Source organism: Macaca mulatta, chromosome 8, assembly GCF_049350105.2.
Source record: "Macaca mulatta isolate MMU2019108-1 chromosome 8, T2T-MMU8v2.0, whole genome shotgun sequence".
Classification (NCBI taxonomy): domain Eukaryota; kingdom Metazoa; phylum Chordata; class Mammalia; order Primates; family Cercopithecidae; genus Macaca; species Macaca mulatta.
This window is the reverse complement of record NC_133413.1, coordinates 12,687,445-12,704,078: the sequence shown is the minus strand read 5'-3', so window position 1 is coordinate 12,704,078 and position 16,634 is coordinate 12,687,445. Positions and strand designations below refer to the sequence as shown.

Sequence of the window (16,634 nt, the reverse complement as noted above, 5' to 3'; positions counted from 1 at the left end):
AGAATACTTCAAAAATAGAAAAACCATAAGCTCAAGGCTTTTATTATTTTTAAAAGCAAAAAGAGTTTGTGAAAAAAACACAATATAAAATAATAAATTGGTTATGTAACGTGATATGTAAATTAATAGGATTTTAAGTACCTATTAATATATGAATACCATATGAATATAAGAAAATTGTTTATAGCAATGCTAAGTTTAAAAAGAAGGAAAAGTGTACATATAATATGATTAAAATGTGTAAAAACATGTAAAATGTAATCAAAGACTAGAAGGAAACCACGGAGAAATTAGAATAATTGTGCTTGAGTCATGAGATTTTGAATGAAATTTTCAAAAAAAGTATAAGATTTTATTTTTAATGGAAATTTCTTTTTAATAAAGTATTTTAACACAAAATATTCTCTTTGGCAACATAAAATTATTCTAAATAGAGCAGATTATGTGGTTCTTCAGATGCAAACAGGGTTTTCACCTCCTTATTTTTACCCTCAATCAGATAGGTAGCATTGTGTCTGTATTCTTAGCATCTGTATTCTTACAATTCTTGTAATTCAATATCCCTAGTGTAAAAAGTTCGTTTTTTAGTTTCTCTCCCAAATATGAAAACAATCAGGAAGCTCTAATAATCAAAACAATGTGGTATTGACATAAGGATAGACATACAGATCAATGGAACGGAATTGAGAGCCCAGAAATAAAACCATACATCTGTGGTCAGTTGATTTTTGACAAGAGTGCCACCAAGGCCATTCAATGGGGAAAGAATAGTCATTTCAACAAATGGTGCCGAGACAGTTAGATAACCACAAGCAATAGAATCAAGTTGGATCCCTAACTCACACCATCTACAAAAATGAACTCAAAATGAATCAAACACATAAATAGAAGAGCAAAGACTATAACTCTCCCAGAAGAAAACATAGGGTTAAGTCTTCATGGACTTGGACTAGGCAATGATTTATTAGATGGGACACCAAAAACCACAAATGCAAAAGAAACAATAGAAAAATGAGACCATTTATCAAAATTTAAAACTCTGCTTCAAGGACACCTGAGGTGGGCAGATCACCTGAGGTCAGGAGTTCGAGACCAGCCTGGCCAACATGGTGAAACCCAGTCTCAACTACAAATATAAAAATTAGCTGAGCATGGTGGCACGTGCCTGTAATCCCAGCTACTCAGGAGACTGAGGCAGGAGAATTGCTTGAATCCAGGAGGCAGAGGTTACAGTGAGTCAAGATTGTGCCACTGTACTCCAGCCTAGGTGACAGAGTGAGACTTTGTCCAAAAAAAAAAAGAATATATAAAGAGATAACCGAGAAAATGGAAGAAAATATTAGCAAAGCATGTATCTGCTAAGATACTTGTATCCAGAAGATTCAGTTGGAACATTCCTAATCTAAAATTTCAAAATCCGAAATGCTCCATATTTCAAAGCTTTGAGCACTGATATGAGATAGCAATACCTTCGCATTCTAATGGCTCAGTGAAGACAAACTTTGTTTCACGCACAAAATTATTTTAAAATATTGTATAGATTACCTTCAGGCTATGTATATAAGGTGTATATGAAACATAAATAAATTTTGTGTTTAGACTTGTGTTGTCCCATCCCCAAGGCATCTCATTATGTATATGAAAATATTCCAAAAATTTGATAAAAATTTGAAATCCGAAACACTTCTGGTGCCAAGCATTTCAGATAAGGGATACTCAGACTGCATAAAGAACTATTACAACTCAACAACAAAAAGATAATCAAATTTTAAAATGGGCAAAGAATTTGAATAGTAATTTCTCCAAGGAAGATACACAAATGGTCAATAAATACGTGAAAAAAATTCTCAGCACCACTAGTCATTAGGGAAATACAAATCAAAACCATAATGAGATACCACTTCATATCCACTAAGAGGACTATGAAAATAATAATAATGACAATAACAAGTATTAGGAGAAAGTGACTCCCTCATACATTGTTGATAGAAATGTCAAATGGAAGTTCCAGTAGTTCCTCAGAAAGTTAAACATGAAGTTACAGTTAAGACCAAGCAATTCTACTCCACCTAGGAATATACACAAGAAACTGATAACAGATATTCATACAGAAACTTGTATATAAATGTTTATAGCAGCATTACGCAAAACAGCCAAAAAGTTGAAACAACCCAAATGTTCAAAAGATAAATAAGGCCCTGGGCGCCGTGGCTCATGCCTGTAATCCCAGCACTTTGGGAGGCCGAAGCAGGCAGATTCCTTGAGATCAGGAGTTTAAGACCAACATTACGAAACTTCTTCTGTACTAAAAAACACAAAAATTAGCTGGGCATGGTAGTGTGTGCCTGTAGTCCCAGCTACTCGGGAGGCTGAGGCAGGAGAATCACTTGAATCCAGGATGCAGAGATTGCAATGAGCCAAGATTGTGCCACTGCACTCCAGCCTGGGTGACAGAGTGAGACCCTGTCTCAAAATAATAATAATAACCATCGTCATCATCATCATCATCATCAGAAAAGAGAAACAAAATGTGGTATAAACATACAATGGAATATTTTTAGCAATAAAAATGAAGTGCTGATATACACACTACAATATGAATGAACCTTGAAAATACTGTGTTAAGTGAAAGAAACCAGTCAGAAAAGACCTCAGAGTATCTGAGTCCATGTATATGAAATGTCCAGAACAGGAAAATCCACAATGAGAGAAAGCAGATTAGTGATTGCTGGGAGAAGGGAGGAGGAGGAATGGGGACTGACTGCTTAAGGGGTAAGATAATATCTTTTTGACGTGATGAAAATGTCCTGGAATTGGATATCAGTAACTGGCTGCACCACATTGTGAATAAAGATCACTGAATTGTACACTTTAAAATGGTTAAAATGGTAGATTTTATGTTATGTGAATTTTATCTCAATTTTTTAAAAGGCTTTGTAAGTACCTGAAGACTACAAGAGGTGCGTATTTTTTATTCACAAAGAATTAGTAAGTCTTTCAATGACAGAATTTCCATCTTTGAGTATTGTGTTCGAAGGTTATTTTGTCTCACTGTTTTTCCTCCAGATACTTCTAAAGCTGCTGTGTTCATAAATAGGGAAGCAGAAGAGGAGATCGTCCTCCTGCCCTGGCAACCAGGGGTGATGGCATGTGCCTAGGCTCAAACATGGCAATTCTCCCGTCCAGAACTGAATCTTCAGAGCATGTCACAAAGACCTGGGGTCAGTTCGCAATTTATTCCCAGAAGTTGTGGCAGCTTCAAGAGTCAGGCAGGGGCAGCAGCCCATGTTCAGCTGGAATTCTGTGGCTTAACCCAGGGGTTTTCCATGTGTCATGAGAGATAACACAACACTCTCACCAGTGATGTTGAATAAATTATATTTAGTACTCACAAGCTGGCGAGTCCTAGGAGGGAACAGCTTATGTTGGAAGGCGGTGTAGGGGTGGCTTTGGGCTTTTATTATGGTTAGGAGATGAAGTTGGGTTGGGGCTGGCACATGGGCTAGAGGGTGCACTATCTGAGGTTCCTGGACATTGACAGGGGCATAGAACACCCACAGTCTTCGTAACTTGGTTGCCCAGGTGTGGGGCAAGCAGGGAAGGGGAGTGGAAGCCCTCCAGCTGGCAATGGACAAACATCGCAAATGGAGTGAGCTCCTTTATAACATGCCTCGTGTGTTACTCCAGGTTCTCACTTCACAGAGCTGATACTGTGAGATCTCAAAGAATCTGCCATGAGAGTCCTTTTCATATTGAGTTAACCAGACTTGATTTCTGTTGCTTGCAATCATGAATCTTAACTGATGCCAAAAGAGGCAGGAATTTTGAAAAACACTGACATGCCATTTCAGATTAAACAAACAGACAGGCAAACAAGCACAGAAGAAATCTCAGCACAATTCTAAAGCACTGAGACAGATTTTCACAAATGTGTATTCTTTCTGCAGTGAGGACTATAGCAAATCTCAGAGGTCACAATGTTGGGAGAGCTCTTAAAAGGTCATGTATTTTAGGGCCGGTGTGTTGGCTCACTTTGGGAGGCCGAGGCAGGCTGATCATTTGAGTCCAGGTATTCAAGACCAGCCTGGGCAACATGGCGAAACCCCATCTCTACAAAATATACAAACATTAGCCGGGCATGGTGGCAGGTGCCTGTAATCCCAGCTACTCGGGAGGCTGAGGCACAAGAATTGCCTGAACCCAGGAGGCAGAGGTTGCAGCGAGATGAGATCCCACCACTACACTCCAGCCTGGGTGACAGAGCAAGACTGTCTCAAATAAAAAAAAGGTCATGTACTTCAGTCTTGGGTGCAAAGATTCTTCAGACATCTAGCATTTTAGAGTGTGAAAAGGACCAAGAAATTGTCAGGAAACAAACAAACAAAAAACCTTCGTTTGCTGATGAGAAAACCTCTGCCAAGAACAAAGTTCTTTTCCCGATCATTTCAGGAGTAATGAAGCATCAGAAAGCAGGCATTTAAACTCGTAGTCGAGGAACCCTTTTATTTATCATAGCTGGCAGCTTCTTGGAATTCAGTTCGAGAGGCTTTCTCATGCCTTGGTTGAGAAGACCACACTCTCCCTTCACAAGGTATAAAGGTTTTATCCTGTATCAATGCCACAGTGCTCTGAGGCTGCCTGGCTCATTTACTGAGACTAATGTATTGATGAAGCCAAGGTCATAGACCTGAGTCAGGAATGAGCTGTCCATTTGGCTCAGGATGCGTGGTAGAGTGTGGAGGTGTTGTCCAGCCATGCTGTAAAAATGGGACCCTGCTGGGGGTTGGGAGGGGCTGGGGAGGAGTATGTGAATATCTCCGTAAATCCATTACAGCTGCTCAGAACACAGGGCAGAAGCACGCTCCCAGTGGGGCTGAGATGAAGGCAATGGCGTCAGCTTTATGTAGAACAGCTGTAATAGTAGACTCTGTTTTAGAAAACAAAGTGTATTTGGCCCCAAACAGTGAAGAATTCAATTTGCTAAACAAAACAGCCTTGTTGTTTAGGAAACATCCCTTCTCTTAGGGTAAATGCCAGTGCTTCTTCACCTGAGAACTGTCCTATTCCCCCTCTGCTCTTCATTCCTGACCAGGCATGAGCTATGAAAGGGAGAAGGGGGCCAGCCTATGAATATTCCATTGCCATGGGCCACCAGTTATCAGTGCTCACTCACCAATTTCTTATTGGTGCAATACATTTAGAGAGAATCTGCAGCCATAAAAAAGAACAAGCTCATGTCCTTTGCAGGGACATGGATGGAGCTGGAGGCCACAATCTTTAGCAAACTAATGCAGGAACAGAAAAACAAATATCACGTGTTCTCGCTTACAAGTGGGAACTAAATAATGAGAACACATGGACACAGGGAGGGGAACAACACACATTGGGGCCGATTGGAGAGTGGAGGGTGGGAGGAGGGAGAGCATCAGAACAAACAACTATTGGGTATTAGGCTTAGTACCTGGGCAATAAAATAATCTGTACAAGAAACCCCCATGACATGAGTTTACCTCTGTAACAAACCTGCACGTGTACCCCTGAACTTAAAATGAAAGTACTTTTTAAAAAAGTTTGGAGAGAATCAGGAGCACTAAATGAATGCCTGAAACGGACAGTAAATTCAGAGCAGTGAAAGACGTCCCTCCGGGCTGAATGAATTAAGAATGAGTTGGAGAAAGAGCTGACACTTGAAGAATGGGGTGGATTTCACGGGGAGAGAGGGGTGGGGGTGTTGGAGGAACCATTCCTAAACAGAGACACCGGGGAAAAGGCGTTCTGGGCACACTGAGCAACCTGCAAAGAGAATTGAAGGGAAGAGGAAGGTTTATTTAGGAGGGAAGGAGGGGATGAGGGTGAAAAAGTACCCTGAGACCCTATTGTAGGGGCTCGGGGACAGGTTGAGTAAGCATGGTCTTCCTTCCTCTGTAGGTAGTGGGAAGTATTTGCAGCTTTTTGAGCAGGGGAGGAATGACGATCAAAGCTGTATTTAAGGAAGAAGAATCTGACAGTGCTGCGTGGGCTTCACTGGAGCTGGGCAATGAGAAGGCTAGAAATGGCATTTGTTCCGGTAAAAGTGATAAAAAAGAAATGACCGGAAGTGGAAAGGTGGGTCCAACGTTTCCACCTTTGAAGGGTCAGAGCCAGGGAGGAGAATTTACTCTTCTCTGTTAAAAAGCAGCTCTGCTGTCCTGACCAAATGCCAGAATATGTGACTTTGCTCAGACCAAGCTTCCAGAGACCACTGCCCTGCGTTCCATGAGCCTGGCTCTGTCTACACAGATGGGCAACTGAGGAGCCTGATCCAGGAGCCAAGAGCCAACAGGTAACTCTGGACCACACTGCGCTTGGCAACACTATGTGCGTAAGGAGTCTCTGTCGATGAGAGGTTCTATTGAAAATACGGTGTGTTTAGCAGAGAACAGTGGTGAGGAATTCCACGCATGGCTGATGTCATCTGCTTTGTTCAGTACCTGCCCAACCAGATGAGAACTGAAGGCCATGAAAGCTGAGTCACCTTTGCAGCAGAAGGTGAGATGAGAGCCCCCGGCCCCGGCTCCCCCAAGCCTGGCTTCAACCAATTCTATTTTCATACTGATAAGAAGCTGAGTGCACCTGTCACCAGGCTACCAGGCCTGTGGGTCCTGTCCTAGAGCTCACCCTCCAAGCCCTCAGCTCCATGTCACACACTCGCACACCTGGGAAAGGAAGAAAAAGACACGAGAGATATTCACATTTTGTTGTAAAATCTTTTAACTAGAGTACATATAGGTATTAAAAACCTGGGGCTGGGTGTGGAGGCTCATGCCTGTAATCCCAGCACTTTGGAAGGCTGAGGCAGGCAGATCATTTGAGGTCAGGAGTTCAAGACCAGCCTCATCAACATGGTGAAACCCCGTCTCTACTTAAAAAAAAAAAAAACAGCCAGATGTAGTGGCACGTGCCTGTAGTCCCAGCCACTCGGGAGGCTGAGGCACTAGAATCACTTGAACCCAGGAGGCAGAGATTGCAGTGAGCCGAGATCATGCCACTGCACTGCAGCCTGGGTGACAGAGTGAGAGTTCATCTCAAAAAAAAAGAAGAAGAAGAAGAAGAAGAAAACAACCTGGGCCATTGCCGGTCTGTGTTTATCCAGGGCTACTGGTCAGAATATTCTGCCTGAATTAAACAGTCTACCCAGTCAAGGAAGTCATCTAACATCTGTTTTACAGAACTGACCAAATGTTGGTCTATACTGGCTGTTCAGTTCATATTTTCAAAAGGTACAAACACTCTACCACCCTGAAAGTCCATCAGCAGACTTACTCAGACCCTGGCATCTTATCACTACATTTTGGGTAACAATATTTTTGTTTCTTTCCTGTTACCACCTACATCCAACACATTTGTGTGTAGCAAATAAATTATCCTTGTCACAGATATTTACAACTGCTGATTTGTTGGTCCATAAGCGCAAAAGGAGAAAACAGCGGTCAGCCTGACACAATTGGTAAATTAAAAAATGAGATAAAGGGGATGTAAACACGTCTGTGATGTGGGGACATAATTATGGCTGGTGCACGTGCTGCGCTCAGGATACAGATGAGGAAGTCCTGGGTTCTTGGATCCCGGAGCTCAGAGCAGAAGCCAAGAGACCAGGCAAGCCAGGAAGATGAAGTTGTGCTCTGGAATTCCTTGGCCCTTAAATGTACAAGTGCGGCAGGAGCAGTAGTGGCAGCCTCGTCTGTTTCTCTTCTGCAGTTCCTGCTAAGGAGGGTCCCAAGGAATCCTCCGTTCACTGGGGCAAGTTGATGAATGTGGCTCAATGGCTTAGGAACGAATGCGTTTCTGGCACATGCGTGCAGTCAGGGGAAATCACCATCTGCTGGAGCTTTGCTGGAACATTCAGAGGACGGTTTCAGTTCACGAAAAACTCCGTGGTGTCTGGGCGCGGTGACTCACGCCTGTAATCCCAGTGCTTTGGAAGGCCAAGGTGGGAGGATCACTTGAGACCAGGAGTTCAAGACTAGCCTGGGCAACATAGCAAGATCCCACCTCTACAAAAAAAAACTTTAAAAAAATTAAGCGTGCATGGTGGCACCTGCCTGGAGGCTGAGGTGGAAGGATCCCTTGAGCCCAGGAGTTTGAGGCTGCAGTGAACTGTGATTGCACCACTCACTCCATATCAGGCAACAAAGTGAGACTTTATCTCAAATAAATAAATAAATAATAAAATTTTAAAACTCTATCCTCCAAGAAAGGAGTCAGGCCAGGGGGAGCCTGATTCCTAGCAGAATCCCACAGGGAAGGAGAAAGACAAGCAAAGCATATGCTACCAAACATAGTGCTGCAATTGGCCACAGGGAACATTGTATTTTCCAGGCCCCAGTCCAGTCCTGGCTTCTGTGACTGTGCTCTGGGCACAACGCTGCAACCCTCCTGAAAGGCCACGTGAGAAGAGACTGGTGAAGCTAAATCCTGGTGACTGTTTCTCAGGGGCATTGTCAGGGAATGTGCTAGGCACAGATCCAAGGAGGAACTGTGCTTGCTACTCTGTTATGGGACACAGCTGTTATATGCCCCGTCCATGGTTGGCACTCTGTTCTGCAAAGTCAAGGTGGGAACCACGGCAAGGGCATTTCACAAGCCTCTCTATCTTTCTGGGCCCTCCCAGCCCTTTGAAGGCCAGGTAAAATTGCTAGGATTGGGGGTTTTCAAGCCCAGTCCTTCAGCACAGCAAAATCTTCTCCAAGATGCTTTCAGATCCCTGCAGGGCTTACATTGTCATGGTTCTCTCTGCTGAGACTCTGCCTCCTTAAAAAATGCACATCGCTTTGCTGAAGACAAGAAACTTCCCTGATTTCCATGAGAAAAAAGAATCTAAGCAGCTAGCATGAGAGGCACATTTAAGGATAGTAAATTTTAAGAAAGAGCTGGAAATCACGGTTTCATAGTATACCCAATATGGCAAGGAATCCTAAAAGTCTGGATTAGACATTCCTGTTCTCCAGCACCTTTTCAGTATCTGTTGCTGGGGGCTGCTTTTGTGGTCCTTCAGTGAGATGGGGGTAAATATTAAAAGTTATGGTAAAAACCGCAGTTACTTTTGCACCAACCTAATAGTTCCTTTCTACCTGTAGCTCCTCTCTCCTCCTTTTCTCTCCCTGTCTTTTCTTCTTTTCATCCTCTACTTCATCCCTGTAGGAACAAACACATTTCTGCCTAGGCCCATGGAGTTTCACCACCTAACTTAAGCTGCCACCCAGATATTTTTCCAAACAAAGGCACAGTTGATTCTTACTATTCATGTCAGTTATATTTTGTAAAATCATAGCAAACACTGAATCAGTGAGCACTGAACCATTGCTTCCAGGGGAAACAGAGGATTAGGTTCCTGCAAATCTCTGGTCATGACATTTTTATTAATTGATTAATGGATAACCTTGTTTTATGTGTTTCTCTTTTTAAAGACACCATATTTTTATTTCTTTCTTTATTTTGAGACGGAGTCTCACTCTGTCACCCAGAGTGGAGTGCAGTAGCACAATCTCAGCTCACTGCAACCTCCGCCTCCTGGGTTCAAGCGATTCTCCTGCTTCAGCCTCTTCAAGTAGCTGAGATTACAGGTGCCCACCACCACGCCCAGCTAATTTTTTTCTTATTTTTAATAGAGATGGGGTTTCACCATGTTGGCCAGGCTGGTTTCGAACTCCTGACCTCAAGTGATCCACCTGCCTCGGCCTCCCAAAGTGCTAGGATTACAGGTGTGAGCCACCACGCTGGGCCAAGACAACATGTTAAATATATACTGTTTACTCATTAACATTGAACTCCCGACCACTAGCACTCTAACTCATGCCCTAATGAAGCTTCTGGAACACACGTATTTCTCTATAAGGCACATCACAGACTTCTTGCACTTAGGACCACTAGACCGTACTTCAGCACTATTTGAGGCCATTTTAAACAGCAAAATCACTAACAAAAACCATAAAACTGTAAAACGATGGCACTAAATAGATTTCCAAAAGGACTCTTGTTTACCGTATAAGAGCTAAAACAAGAAGGCAGAGAGCCGCCTTGTTCAGCCTTAGCTGGGAACAGGAGCCTCAGGTGACATTTTTTTCACTGCTCTGTGGATGTCTGCTAGTGGTTACAAAAGCACCACAAGTATTGATTTGGAGGTTACAAATTAATTTTAGCAAGTAGGTGAAGTCACAAATCTGAAATTAGTAAATAATCAGGATCAACTGTATGTCCTATTTTAAGAAGCATAATAGCGCCAACTGCGAAGGTCACAGTTTTCCCTTTGTCATGTATATTTTGGCTTTTGTATGATTTTATTTGAAAAATTGGCTCTGCTGGTTGAAGGAGATTTGAAAATTGTAGCTTTAGGAAACCTGATTCATGGCTCATTAAAGTTGTGATTATTAGTCTTGTAACAAGGAACTGATGAAGCTTGTCAACTAAGTTGAATCTTATATCTAAAAAAGAGCAAGGTTTGTCCACATAAACAGAACAGAGGAGTCTGGAGATGGGAATGTGGTCTCTAAGTGGAACCTTAAGAGTGAAACTTTCCCCTCCCTTCAGCCTGAGACACATTCTTCAGACCTTTCAGAGTTTTCAGAAATATCCTGCAGATCATTGCAAACCTGGGGAATGTCCTGTTGTTTCAATTAAAATACAAGAACTACTCTAATAAATTCAGGTGTTCAGGTTGAAAATCAGTACCAGTCTCTTCTGAAAAGTTTACCCCGAGGCTCCAGGATCAGCGCTGGGTGAAATGTAGTAAACTCAGACCGATGATAGGTTTACTGCAAGAGATTTTATGTTTTTTGGAGATTCACCAAGATTCCCAGGTATGGCGCCACTAACTGTTTTCACAGCTCTCCTCTGCTTGCTTTCAGCCGTCAGGCATAATTGAAGGATAGATGGGTGGGTGTGCGCGTGTGCATGTTATTTTCATTTTCGTTACCTGAGCAGCATTGACAAGCCTCAGTCTTTTGTGGTCCACAGATCATGATTCTTGGCTATGCAAACCTGAGGCTGACGCGTCCTCCAGCAGCCGACCACGGACATGTGCAGCATCACAGTGACAGATGGCGTTTCAGTCACTTGGCTTACACCTTCCTCCACTGTCACCACCATTCCGACAGAAATGAGTTCCATTTGCTCCATTTTACGTAAGGGCAAAAGGCGGCACTGACTCACCAAGTTTACACAGTCAGGGAAAAGAGCAACCAGGTCAGGATCAAATACAACAAAGACGTGATTGCAGATGCTAATTGAAACATAGCTTTGGTCGTTTGATAAATATTCAGTAATTTCTTCAGTTTGTTAAGAAAAATTATCCAAAATTTAAAAATACAGAGGAAGCAAAATTTAACCTGTACTCTTTTTTTTTTTTCCTGGGGCTGAGAATTATATTAACATAAGACAGACATAAGACAGGATCAACAGCAGAAGAACAAATTTACTTAATACAAGTTTTACATGGCAGGGGAGACTACATAAGGAAATGCAGACCCAAAGGTACAGTTAGATTGAACACTTACATACAGAATTAGACAAAGAGTCATGAATTGTGAAAATGTCACAAGGCCAAGAAGCTTGGGCTGAGTAGTTAATTGGGTGAAAAAGTGGCTCGGAAGGTAAGTTTAGTCAAACAAGGTTTATTTGTACAAATTTCCCTTAGCCTCAACTTCCTATCCTTGAGGATAAGAATGATGCTTTCCTTCTGATATAGGAAAGGGATCTTTCACATGTGAATTTCATCTCCTACTTGTAAGAAACAGAAGGTCAGAGTGATCCTCTCACACTTGTTGTTTTCCAGGTACCCTAAACTCAAAATAGTCAATATGTCGGAGTGGCCTATTTTGGGGTGGCGTGCTAACTCCTGCATCATTTAAAGGTTATTTAACTATTTAGGGAATTGGTTTTCAAACTTCGCTTCCAATTGCAAACGCCTGGGATGTTTGAAAACTACGGCTACCTGACTCCCACCCCTAGACATCCTGATTTAATGGTGGGGGGTGATGTGATAGGCTAAACAATAACCTCCCAAAGATGCCCACCTCCTAATCCTCAGAACCTGTGAATATGTTCCCTTACATGTAAGAGATTTGGCAGATATGATTAAGTTAAGGCTCTGGAGATGGGGGAAATATCCTGGATTATCTGGATGGGCCCAAGGTCATCCCAACGGCTCTTACAAAAAGGAGGCTGGAGGGTCAGAGTCAGAGAGAGAAGGCTTAAAGATGGAGGCAGAGATCAGAGAAGACCCTGTGCTGTTGTCTCGGAAGGTGAGGAAGGAGTCACAAGCCAAGGAATGCAGGCAGCCTCTAGAAGGTAAAAAAGGCAAGGACTGGATTCTCCTCTAGAGCCTCTAGAAGGAAGCAGGTCTTTGGACCAGTTTTAGACTTCTGACCTCCTGAACTGTAAGAGAATAAAGCTGGATTGCATTAAGCCATGATGTTTCTGGTAGTTTGTAACAGCAGCAATAAGAAACTAATACCTGTGGGATCTCAGGTGTCAGGATTACAAAAAAAAAATCTCTCCAAGTCATTTTAACATGCAGAAAAGTTTGAGAGCCCACCGATCTAAGGAAAGGTACTTGTGTTCGACTCTGTCATTGACTCAGATCAGAGCTAGACACTCCTGTGAGGTTACATGTTACTTTGTAGATTTCTATTTGGTAGAAATGATAACCTCAATTTCACATTGTATTGCCTGTAGGACATTAACAGTTTTGTGTCTAATCCAGGAATCTTATTCTGGCATTTTCCCCCTAAAATGCCTCTGAATGTTCAGTTCCTCCAAATGCTTTTGGAACCAGCATTACCATCATACTGGTTCCCTCAATGAGTTGAATACATTTTGATGCATGTTCATTCCATATTTAGATGACAGTCATGTTTCTAACTCTTTGGAAATACACTTTCACATGTTCAATAAGTATTTGCAAGGAGGCAAAGACAAAATGACATGAGGTTACCAACATTTTCCCATTGAAAAAGATTAAAGTATGATGGAAGAACTTTTTCTGAAGTGACGGAGATAAGGCCGGATCAATCACTGTCACTGAGGTCACACAGATTGGTGCTGGGGTGAACCCATCTTCTGCTGCCACCTTCCTACTTGTCAGGCTCTGCTGTCAGGCACGACAGGGTTGAAATCCTTATCTTTCTGCTTCATAGCTGTATAATCTTGAGAATATCTTCTTACAGCTTCAATTTCTTCATCTGAAAAATTCTAATGGTACACATCAGAGCATCAGGAGAGGAACTGCAAGAAATTGCATAGAAAGCATACAGCTCAGTGCCTGGCGCCTAGGTAGTAGTCCTCAATTTAAACATTACACAGACAATTGAGCAGAATTGTTTACGAGTGACTGCCAGCAGCAATCCCCACTTTTGTCACCTCTGGCAGTGATGATGATACCACTGACAGCTGCAGGGGCAGGTAGATTCCATTAAACCGCTGGAAGAGTCAATTTGCTTCCAAGAAGATCTAACTTTTGGCTGGGTAGAAATTTCAACCCGAAGGAGAGCCTGACCCCATTTACTGTGCACTCAGGCAGCCTGCAGGGCTTTGGAGCTGATGGTCTGCATCTCACACTGGGGATAGGATGCCATTGCCGACCTGCTTTCCCTTTGACATTTAAGCCATTTAGGTACTTTCCTCTTACTGATAGGCTGCACCTGATTTCATGTTACATGTGTGGCATTTAAATGGGAATTCATGAGCTTGGCATGTCTTCCCATAGCTAGCTCTCAATAAGACTGAAAGGGTGGGAACTATTTGTAGATGAAAAGACTGTGGCCAGACAGGCAGTCAGCAGCAGAAACTACATTTGTTTACAAATCTCCTTTGCCTGGCTCCAAGGGACTACATGTCCACACACATAAATACACAGATGTCCTCTTCAGGGCCAAAGACGCATGTGCCTCTCAGCCTCCTCTAGGAAACTTCCCCTGGGCTGCTGAGTGTGAGATAACCTTACAAAGGCTCGTACATAGAACTAGAAGGAAGTCAGACCCAGCAAAGACAAATGATTGAGAATCCGGAGAGATTGATTTCAGGGATTAAATACTTACTCTGTCGATTGATCCAACCGTCAGTCAAGATAGATAGGAGTGATAACCATGCAAGGAGTTTTGACAAGATAAAGTGCCAGATAGGTAAGGCCTCATTTAGGGTCACCCAGAGGTTATGTGGAAAATAAGTAAAGCAAGAAAACTGCATCCGTCACTGGACTAGGAGAAAACAAAAGAGAATGCATAACATTGCTAAGCATGAAGGACGGCTACAGCCCTTCATTTGGGTAAATTATGTAGATGAATCAGATATTTTTATTTACAAGTATGCCAAGTTCATTAATTCCATTGATCAGTTATGTAACAAACGTTTACTGGTGTTCCACAAATACCAGGCAGTGCTACGTATAAATAAGAAGTACACCCAGGGCTGGGCACGGTGGCTCATGCCTGTAATCCCAACACTTTGGGAGGCTGAGGAGAGCGGATCACTGAGGTCAGGAGTTCCAGACCAGCTTGGTCAATATGGTGCAACCCTTTTTCTACTGAAAATACAAAAATCAGCCAGGAGTGGTGGTACACGCTTGCAATCCCAGCTACTCAGGAGGGTAAGGCGGGAGAACCACTTGAACCCGGGAGGCAGAGTTTGCAGTGAACCTAGAGTGCAGTGCACTGCACTCCAGCCTGGGCAACAGAGCTTGACTGCATCTCAAAAAAGAAAAAAAAAGAGTACACCCAGCTTCAAGGAATGCATATTATCTGCAATTAACATAACAAAAGCCACTGTGCAGATATATAGCTAGTAGAGTGGTGTCATAGGAATGAGCAGTTGATATAGTTTGGATTTTGTGTCCCTACCAAATCTCATGTCAAATTGTAATACCCAGTGTTGGAGGTGGGGCCTGGTGGGAGATAATTGGATCATGGAGCCAGATTACTCATGAATGGTTTAGCACCATTCTTCTTAATACTGTCCTGCTGCTAGTGAGTGAGCTCTCGTGAGATCTGGCTGTTTAAAAATGCATAGTACCTCCTCCCTTGAGCACTCTTGCTCCTGCTCTGGCCATGTAAGATGTGCCTGCTCCTCATTCACCTTCTGCCATGATTGTAAGTTTCCTGACACCTCCCCAGAGGCCCAGCAGATGCCAGCATCATGCTTCCTGCATAGCCTGCAGAACTGTGAGCCAATTAAACCTCTTTTCTGTATAAATTACCTCACCTCAGGTATTTCTTTATAGCAATGCAAGAATGGACTAATACAGTGAGATATGAGGGATATTTAAAATTAGGATTATTTTACGTAATTTAACATCTACCTCCATATGGTTAGGAAGTCCTGCTTCAGACATCTGGAAATAAGTTCTTTTCTCTATTCCAATTTTAGGAGACTCTGACAAATCTAGTGTAGTTCACTTCTTAACCAATTCATTGATGTGTGAGTATTTATTTGTCACAAGCAAAATACCACATAAGGAACATTTTCTCTTCTTTGACCGAAGGTATCTCCACCCTATGCAGGCCTTGATGGGGAGCAACTCAGGCCTTGAAGGCAAATGTCCTGTCCCACAGGTACCATGAGCTCCGGGAAGCAGAGGCGTGATCAGACTCCCCTGCTACAGACTCGTACTTGTCACCGGAGGGAGAAGCGCAGGTGCAAGCCCGACCCAGGGAGACCTCCATGGCTATGACAGCTTTTTTCTTAAAAGAAAAAATTGGTCTGTGGGTTCAGAAATTCGAATCCATTTGTTTATACTTGATTCATACCAAAGAGTACAAAATATATACTTGTTAATCTATATTTAATTTAGCTACTTAATACATTTAGTCCTCTCATTTTTAATACTTTTTATTATTCATTTAAATCTTTTTTCTTATTTACTTAACAACAAGCTCATCCTTAAGGTCATCTCATTTTCCAATTTTCATTCTATACTTCAGATAGAGTTTCAAATTATTCTTTTTAATTGAAAAATTGCAATTTGAGAACCACGGAAAGGTATCATTGAACCAGAAACTCCTGAACCTGAGTATAGCTGGGAATGCCTGAATGTAGCTGGGTGTACCTGTGTTTACCTTAGTTTACCTGAGTCAACCTGTGTTCCTGCACAGACCATATAAACTTTCTCCCAATAAGAAGGAAGATGCGGCTAACAGACGTAACCTGTGAGAGGCAGCAGTGTCAGCCCTGGCCTTTCCATTAGCTGCAGAGGAAGTCTGAAGCAGGCTAGACTGTTCCAGAATGAACCATTCCAGACACTGCTCAGGCCTGACTGTGAAATGGGCATCGGATGCAAACAGAACCATGACACAGACTCAGGAATGTTTACTAAATGGCATCTCACTCCTGTAATAGAGATGGAGGCAGACCAGAACCACAAACCTTCCAGGAGGTGGGAAGGTTAGGTAGGAAGGCAAAGGAAGATACGAAAGTCTTTAGCAAGATGACTTTTCCGCATTACAAATGCAGTTTCGGAATTCAGATTCCCACTGCAAGGGAAAGAGTAGGACGTGGATGGGGAGATTGTGTGTATTTCATCCTGGCTACCTTAGGAGTGGCTTCTGGAACATGTTTTATGCTCTAATGAGCCGTGTTAGGCTTCTCACATGGCACCAAATATAATT

General features: G+C 42.6%; 1 long non-coding RNA gene across 1 annotated transcript; it reads left to right on the top strand.

Moving 5' to 3' along the window:
- Window positions 1–3,224: 3,224 nt before the first annotated feature.
- LOC144330935 (uncharacterized) lies at window positions 3,225–15,836 on the top strand. The gene is made up of 3 exons (XR_013397642.1): window positions 3,225–3,398; window positions 10,993–11,627; window positions 15,512–15,836. It is a non-coding gene; the product is annotated as an uncharacterized LOC144330935 (long non-coding RNA).
- Window positions 15,837–16,634: the final 798 nt, after the last annotated feature.